Source organism: Accipiter gentilis, chromosome 1, assembly GCF_929443795.1.
Source record: "Accipiter gentilis chromosome 1, bAccGen1.1, whole genome shotgun sequence".
In the NCBI taxonomy this organism is placed as follows: domain Eukaryota; kingdom Metazoa; phylum Chordata; class Aves; order Accipitriformes; family Accipitridae; genus Astur; species Astur gentilis.
Genome location: NC_064880.1, coordinates 9,699,616 through 9,707,679, shown reverse-complemented (window position 1 = coordinate 9,707,679; position 8,064 = coordinate 9,699,616). Strand labels below are relative to the sequence as shown.

The following is an 8,064-nucleotide window of genomic DNA, read 5'->3' as shown; positions in this document are numbered from 1 at the left end:
AGGTGAAAGCCATCCAGCTAGCGTTAGACATTGCTGAAAGAGAAAAGTGGCCAGTGCTCTATCTCTATACTGACTCGTGGATGGTGGCAAATGCCCTATGGGGGTGGCTACAGCAATGGAAGAAGGGCAATTGGCAGCACAGAGGTAAACCCATCTGGGCTGCCGCACTGTGGCAAGATATCGCTGTTCGGATAGAGAAGCTAGTGGTAAAAGTACGTCACGTAGATGCTCATGTACCCAAGAGTCGAGCCACTGAAGAACATCAAAACAACCACCAGGCAGATCAGGCCACCAAGATTGAAGTGTCTCAGGTGGACCTGGACTGGCAACGTAGGGGTGAGCTATTTATGGCTCAGTGGGCCCACGATACCTCAGGCCATCAGGGAAGAGATGCAACATATAGATGGGCTCAAGATCGAGGGGTGGACTTGACCATGGACACTATCGCACAGGTCATCCATGAATGTGAAACATGTGCTGCAATTAAGCAAGCCAAGCGGCAAAAACCCCTGTCACATGGAGGGTGATGGCTGAAATATAAACAGTGGGAGGCCTGGCAGATTGACTATATCACACTCCCACGAACACGCCAAGGCAAGTGCCATGTGCTTACAATGGTGGAAGCAACCACTGGGTGGCTGGAAACATACCCTGTGTCCCATGCCACTGCCCAGAACACTATCCTGGGCCTTGAAGAGAAAATTTTATGGCAACACGGCACCCCAGAAAGAATCGAGTCGGACAACGGGACTCACTTCCAAAACAACCTCATAGACACCTGGGCCAAAGAACATGGCATTGAGTGGGTGTATCACATCCCTTATCACGCACCAGCCTCCGGAAAAATTGAACGGTACAATGGACTGCTGAAAACTACATTGAGAGCGATGGGGGGTGGAACTTTCAAGCATTGGGATACACATTTAACAAAAGCCACCTGGTTAGTTAATACTAGAGGATCCGCCAATCGGGCTGGCCCCGCCCAACCAAGAGTTCCACATACTGTAGAAGGGGATAAAGTCCCTGTAGTGCGCATGAGGAGTATGTTAGGAAAGACAGTCTGGGTTAGTCCTCCCTCAAGCAGAGGCAAACCCATTCAAGGGGTTGTTTTTGCTCAAGGACCTGGGTACACCTGGTGGGTGATGCAGAAGGATGGGGAGGTTCGATGTGTACCTCAGGGAGATTTGATTTTGGGAGAGAATAGCCAGTGAATTGGGCTGTATGATATTTAACTGCTAAATAACCTGCCAATGCATGTCATTGTATCTATAGTGTCTATATGCCATATCAAGGGTATTATTGTGAGAATTATCCAAATGACTACAGGATGGACTTTTGAAACTGAGCCAAGTACAACAGCGATAGAACTTGAACTGGCACCCACCAATTTCCTCAAGATCAACATCTTCGACCTGCAGACCAGGGGCATGAGTTACACCAAATGTACTAGCCACAAGTTCCAGAGGCAGCGTACAACAACCCAACATCTCACACCATCTCTCTCTTATCCTGAAGAACTGTTACAACAGACAGAGCCCCAAAATCGATGGACACATTAGAGGGATAGCCCATAGGCTAAAGGAACACCGTGTGTGTGTGTGCGAGGTCAGGGGGTGGAGTCCATATACTTATATATAAGACAAGGAAAGTTGTAGTGGTTGATTGGAAAAAAATGTAAGATCTGGGCATGATGTAGATGGTATAGAATAAGGGGTGGATAATGTCCTGGGTTCAGCTGGGATAGAGTTAATTTTTACAGGAACCTGGGAGGTGGGGGCATAGCCGGGGCAGCTGACCTGAACTAGCCAAGGAGCTATTCCATACCATGTGACATCCTGCCCAGTATATAAATGGGGAGCGGGCCGGGGGATGCTCTCTATTTTTTCGGTGGGGGAAGTGGCGGAGCATCGGGTCCCGGGTGGTGAGCAGTTGCACTGCGCATCACTCTTTTTGTATACTTTTTTTCATTAGTGCCGTTGTTGTTGTTGTAATCTCTTTGTGTTTGTCCCAGTAAACTGCCTTTATCTCAACCCTCGAGGTACCAGTTTCTTTTTCTTTTCTCTCCTCCGTCTCCTCCCCATCCCACCGGAGGGGGGCGGAGGAGTGAGCGAGCGGCTGCGTGGTCCTTTGTTACCGGCCGGGCTGAAACCACGACAAAGGTAAATACAGCTATACGTAACTGTGCAAGATTTAGCTACAAACAATATTTAACAGATGTTTAAAGTTAGTTTTTCAAGCAATGTACCTTTTAATTAGCAATTTGGTCAGCTAACTTTTTAACACTCCAGGAGAGCAAACTGTAGATGTCATCTCTATCTAAGAAAAAAACATTATTTATAGCCCTACTCATCCCTAAAAACTGTTCCTCCTCCTTGTTTGGAATCAGACTTTTTTGGTTTAGGTCAGTTCACTGCCTTTTTACCTGTTCACCTGCAGAATTGCTCAGGTTATTAGCAATCTGGTGTCTTCCCTCGTGCATCTCACGGCAGGCAGTGTACCAAGAAAGGTTAAACAAGCCTGCAAGTGTGCAGAGAATGTGCTTAACTTTCATTACTGGTTATGGCACGTAAGACAGAGAACTCAGCATGTCCTCTTTAAAGGAAAATTGTGTTTCTCTGCCTGCGTTAAGTGTGTCAGCAAACCAGTTGTGAAGGATGCAATTTACTTAGTCTTTCAAAAGCCTTTGTCAAAGTTCCTCACTGAAGTCACAGAGAACCGAAGGCATCTCATGAAACTCAGTCTTAAGACAAGCTCCAGCCAGCCAGGGGCTACAATCAGGAACTCCTGTGAAGTGGTGCTGTGGACTCACATGTGAACCTAGAAAATGAGAGCCTGCTCTTCAAATTAAAGGCTTTCCTCCAAATTCCACCATCCGTAGTATCCATCCTGCCTTTGCTCACAGAAGAATTGTATGAGTTGTCTTCAGGTAAGCACAGGCTGATTGAAAGGACATGACTGACAACAGTAAGAGAAAAGTGTTGATTGCACAAAGACCAATGGTTCAGGTGACTTGTCAGCAGAAAGCCTGTCCTCTGGCAGCTCTGGAAGCCATACACCACAACGTATGTGCCACTTCTCCTCCTGTTATCCCAACAAAGAGACCAGATCCACAAGAGGCCCAAAACAAGGAAACAGAAGCAAAAGAAAGTAATCTCGTTTAATACTTACAGAGAGTGAAGCAAGCAAAATTGTAAAGCAAAAGATCACATTGTAATAAATGTTGACTCCTGGGTCAAAACTACTGTCCAAAACCCCCTTTTCCTTGCCAATAAAGAGCATCCAGGGAGGCAGTGTAAGGATGCAGTAGCTGACACCCTTTGTCCTCCATGCTGCACACAAGTGGTCTTGTTGAGACCATGTGGGCATATGCGTCCTGGTGTTTGTAAATGTGCATGTGAGAATGCAGGTGGGAATAATCACCTTTGTTGGAAAACTAAATTAAATCAAATCCTTTTCCGCTACCTTACTACCTCTCATTGAGTTTTGGTACACTCACAACATACAGTCAGTGCCGAGCTCCTTCCTGGCTCTGCATTAGCTTGCAGGACAGACCCTTTCTTTCAAATTCCTGCAAAGGTATGACGCTCCTTGGGGCTAGTTTGCATGGCTGAATTGAGATATTTTCTCCACAAAGGGCTCTGTCCCTCTTTCTTGAACCACAGGGTGCTTGTTCCAGCTTGCATGCAAATCTCAAGATAGATGTATTTCTGCAGATGTTTTCTGTGAAGAGCCGAGAGGTGAGCAGGCCCAGTGCCTTCCAAGGGGTTAGAAAAAGGCCAGGCTGTCTAGTCTGAAGATACCTGACAGCACAAGGTGAAGTACTAGGTCTACAGGGAAAAAATAAATCCTCCTTCTTCTGAACTCCTATTTGCCTTTCTCTGCCTGCAGACAGCAAGCATCTGATGGGAAAGATGAGAGACGAGGACTTGGAGAGCAGGGAGAGAGACAGAGGGCTTGGGCAGGTTTGGAGACACTGCCAAAACTCTGTTTTTCCAGGCTGCAGGAAGGGAAGAGTTTAGGCCTGAGTAAGACACGTATTTTTCCATAATAAGGTGGCAGATCATCAGGGGGCCAAACACCATAAGTCACAGTCCTAGTGGTATTTAATTGCATTTCCCAAAGCACCTGCAGTGTTCACTTCCTCAAAGAGCTTGGTCTTCTTACCCCAAGTCACCTAGCACTAGGGTTTACATGTGCCCTTACCACAAGCTGCACATACAGTGTTCATCACTGGAGAAAACCTGTACTTGGGATTCCATGATGACTAACTGGGGCTATGGGGATCCACGCGACCACTCCATCTGCACCCTTGAGCACACGGCTTTGGGCATTTGGACTCTCCTTCTTGCAAGACCCTGCATGTTCTGCCTTTGTTTTACTCGTACAGAAAGCACAAGGGACCTGTTGCATGGTAGGAAAGGTCAGCAGCAGTGATATGGCTAAATTACTGGCCAGATCCAGGTTTGTTTCCTGCTCTCTTCTACCTTCCTTCAGACCATCACATGCTTCAGGGCCAGAGGGAACCAATGAGTCAATGTAGTTCAGCTTTGTACCAGTACAGACTATTGCATTTCACCCAAATATCATACCCAGAGGCTTCAACTATGTCTCGTCTTCTCCAGAGAGCAAACTTCTGTACACCACAGATGGTGAGGGGCAGAGACCAATGTGCAACCAACAGCCAGGCCTCGTTACAGCAGAGCATAACTAGGAGAGACATTCCTGGTTGGACTCAGTGGCTGAATGGCAAGAGGTAGTCCATGAGGACCTGGCAGGGAAAATTACCTTCATCAGATCAGCACTGAATTAGAAGGACATCCTTCCCTCCCTCCCTCCCTCAGTGTGGTAGTACTGGCTTATGGAGTAAGCCCAGAAGCCAGAACAAGGTACACAGTGCTCCGTGAAGGAGAAGGAAGCTGCTGTCCAAAGCCCCAAACACACCCCTCATAGGGGACGGTAGTAATTAAAACAGCTGAGCCCCAGTTATCCCTTCAGACCTTCTGCTACTAAATCCTCCACCAGTTGTGCAAAGGATGCAGAACACTGAGGAAGCTGGAGGAGATAATCAGAGACTGTCAGTCATTTTAGTTCTGGCTGCACCCCTGTGCAGTCAATGTCACCTTGAATGTCCCCCTCATGCTTCAGCACAAAGATATGCATTTTCTCATTGCTAGGTAATGTTGTCTTTGGCATACAGTGATGGTTGACCATAGCTGGTCACTGGCTGCTAACCTAGTTTACTGGGGAGCTAACATTGACATTTGCCTTTATGCTGAGCTTCACCCCGATACAGGAAAGCACCAGCTTTACCCTGTCACATGGAGATCGGTGCTTTCATCTCAGCCTGAGGGAACTGGGATCTGCATTTTCAGGACAGGTCAGAATACCCTGATAAAGGCCACCTCAGCCTTTCCCACTGACACGGATGCTCTTTATTGTGAAATACTTAACTCTTGCTCAACACTGCAGACCCAGCCAAGATGATCCTGCAAGAGCCAGGGGAAGACAAAGGAAAAAAAAAGGGTGTAAATTAGTTTGTCTAAACAAGTTCCCATCACAAAATCCTGATCCTTCTATTCAGCACCAGTGGGAAAAAAAAGATACAGTTCCCTCCAGAGTAAAAACTGACATGGTGAGCTGCTGCAGCAGGGAGAGCAAATCTCTTTAGGGTGGAAGGAAAATGGCCAACAGATCAAAATTTGGCAGTTACCAAAGATGACGAGACTCAGAACAATGACCTGCAATTCAGAACAGAGGTGTATCTTACCACCCTGCCATCACTACTGCCAGAGAGGCCTCAGAAGCAGAGAAAAGAAGAGAAAAATCATTCCTACATACAGCAATAAAGAGCTCTGTGCTGAGGAAGGAACTGCATTCATCCACACCTTGGGCTTACCCCAAATGCTCCACCTGGGCCAGCTGATTGCTCAGGTACAGGCTATTTGCTTCCTAGCCAGCCCAGGGAAGCTGTTTGGAAACATTTTGATGTGTTCTCAATTACTTTTCAAGTAAGTCATTGAAGACCCTTAGGTCAGCTCGAAACCTGTGTGAATTTTAACAGCACTGCTAATGACATCAGTGGAGCTGCACTGATGTGCACCCGCAGAGTCTCCAGCATTTTCTTGTGCCTCTGCTTTTCCTGACCCCTTTCTGGTTCGTTATAAGTCTATATTGTCTTTCCACAAGAATAGCTTTAGTTTGAGATACACTTACTACTGTATAGGCCCTTTTTAATCTTCATTTAATCCTAAAGACTCTTCCACGCTTCTTACATAGAGTCCACCTCACCCCAGTTGTACACCTGTCCTGTATGAATACTAACATTCATCACAGAGCTTAGAAGTGCCTTATGGCTTGTAAAGTCTGTCTCAGTCAAGGGAAAAGATTTAGACAGGAGTCAGCTCACATGGCAGAGGAAACTGTTCTTCTAAAGCACCTAACAAACTCATCAAGCCATTTCCCATAGGAAACCAGTTCCAAATGTATGTTGGCAAGCAGTAGGCTAAGACAAAATTAGATTAATTTGTTGGATAAATTGCACACTGCCGACAATATGTTGACATAATTCTGGGTTTTCTTCTTGTGACAGACAAATTTAAGACCCATGTTACCTTAGATCATATGTAATTATTTGTTAAGGAAATAAAGTTTTATCCTGGCTTACTGAGTCCTAAAGAGCACGGAAAAGAGGAAGAATTCAGTGTTGGATGTCTCAGAGCTGTAAGGAGTTAATATATTTATAAGCACACTCTCTAAAAAGTACTCAGTAAGGATGTGTAAGGTACCTCACAAATAATTTAATGTGTATACAGAGCCTGAAGCTGCCCAACACATCTATGTCCCCTGAGAAGCACTGAAGACAGTAAGGATGGAGGAGGTGGGGCAAGCAATGGTCTCACGGGGAACATGATGGAGCTATGATAGCTGAGAAGCAGAGATTTTGTCAGCACTGGACTTCAGCCCATGTCCTTTGGTAGTTTGTAAACTGGTAATCAAAATTAATGCTTACTGAAGCACCACTGCTTTCTGTGAGCAGAAAGACTGCTGAACCATCAGACCACCCTGTGGTCCTTCTTGTGGCACAGTATAAAGGTCCTGGCTCTGCTCAGTTGGTGCAGAGACCAGTACTTCTCATAAATAATTTTCTGTTCATTGGTGAAGCTCAGGAAAATACTGTATTTAGCACAGATTATTTCTTTGGGTTTACTTTTACACAGAGTAAAAGGAATAGATTGACCTTGTTCACTCACACCAGTGAGTGGGGCTGGCACCTGAAATAAATGGTTAATAGCACAATAACACGAACAGAAATGCAATAGAGCCATGGAGGGTAAGTTTCATAAAAAGTTTTCCTTTTAATTGGTTCATGCAACTAATGCTCAATTTGATGAACCTGCCATTAACTCCTCAGTGTAACTCTGTGTCTCTCCTTGACTGGGACACATAATTCACCATGTGAGTGTAAGAAGTCTTAGATCTTGCTTCCAAGTCATGAGCAAGAAAAAAAGTCAAGCTTCACAATACCTTATTTCCAGCCTCGCTGGCCCTCACATAATCAAACTGTAAGTTAAAGTCACTGCTAGAGGCATCACGGAAGGTCTGCATAAGTACCTGAAAATCAGGCTCTTACCTCAAATTTCCCTTGTGGATTCCTGCTCCTGCTTTACCAGGGAAATCTTCTATGTCTGCATTACTCTGAGATACTTGCACGCACAGCCCCTGCTGCATGCTCTTCCTCTAGAGATATATCTGCAGGCCTGGGGGACTTTCAGCCCAAAATGACTGAATAGGGGCTTTTTACTGGAGAGATGTACCTTACAGCCTTGGCTGTCAGTGCTCCTGCTCGCTGCCCTGCTGCCAAGCCTGCTTGCACAGTCACCAGCGCCAGCCTCCACTCAATGTGGCATTTTAGCAACTGAGTCACTAACAATGGGAGGGTCAGAAATGGTCACTGTAATTAAGGTCTTTATTTTCCAACACGTTTCACTGTCAGGCATGCTCCTGAACTTTTGAACTTCCCTGTCATTGAGCTGGGACTCCTGGGGATGCCTTTCTGCTACATTT

General features: G+C 45.8%; 1 long non-coding RNA gene across 1 annotated transcript; it reads right to left on the bottom strand.

Moving 5' to 3' along the window:
- Positions 1–2,161: 2,161 nt before the first annotated feature.
- On the bottom strand, positions 2,162–7,831 carry LOC126043774 (uncharacterized). Its single transcript, XR_007507512.1, has 3 exons — positions 7,631–7,831; positions 5,452–5,486; positions 2,162–4,768 (listed from the first exon to the last, which is right to left on the bottom strand). It is a non-coding gene; the product is annotated as an uncharacterized LOC126043774 (long non-coding RNA).
- Positions 7,832–8,064: the final 233 nt, after the last annotated feature.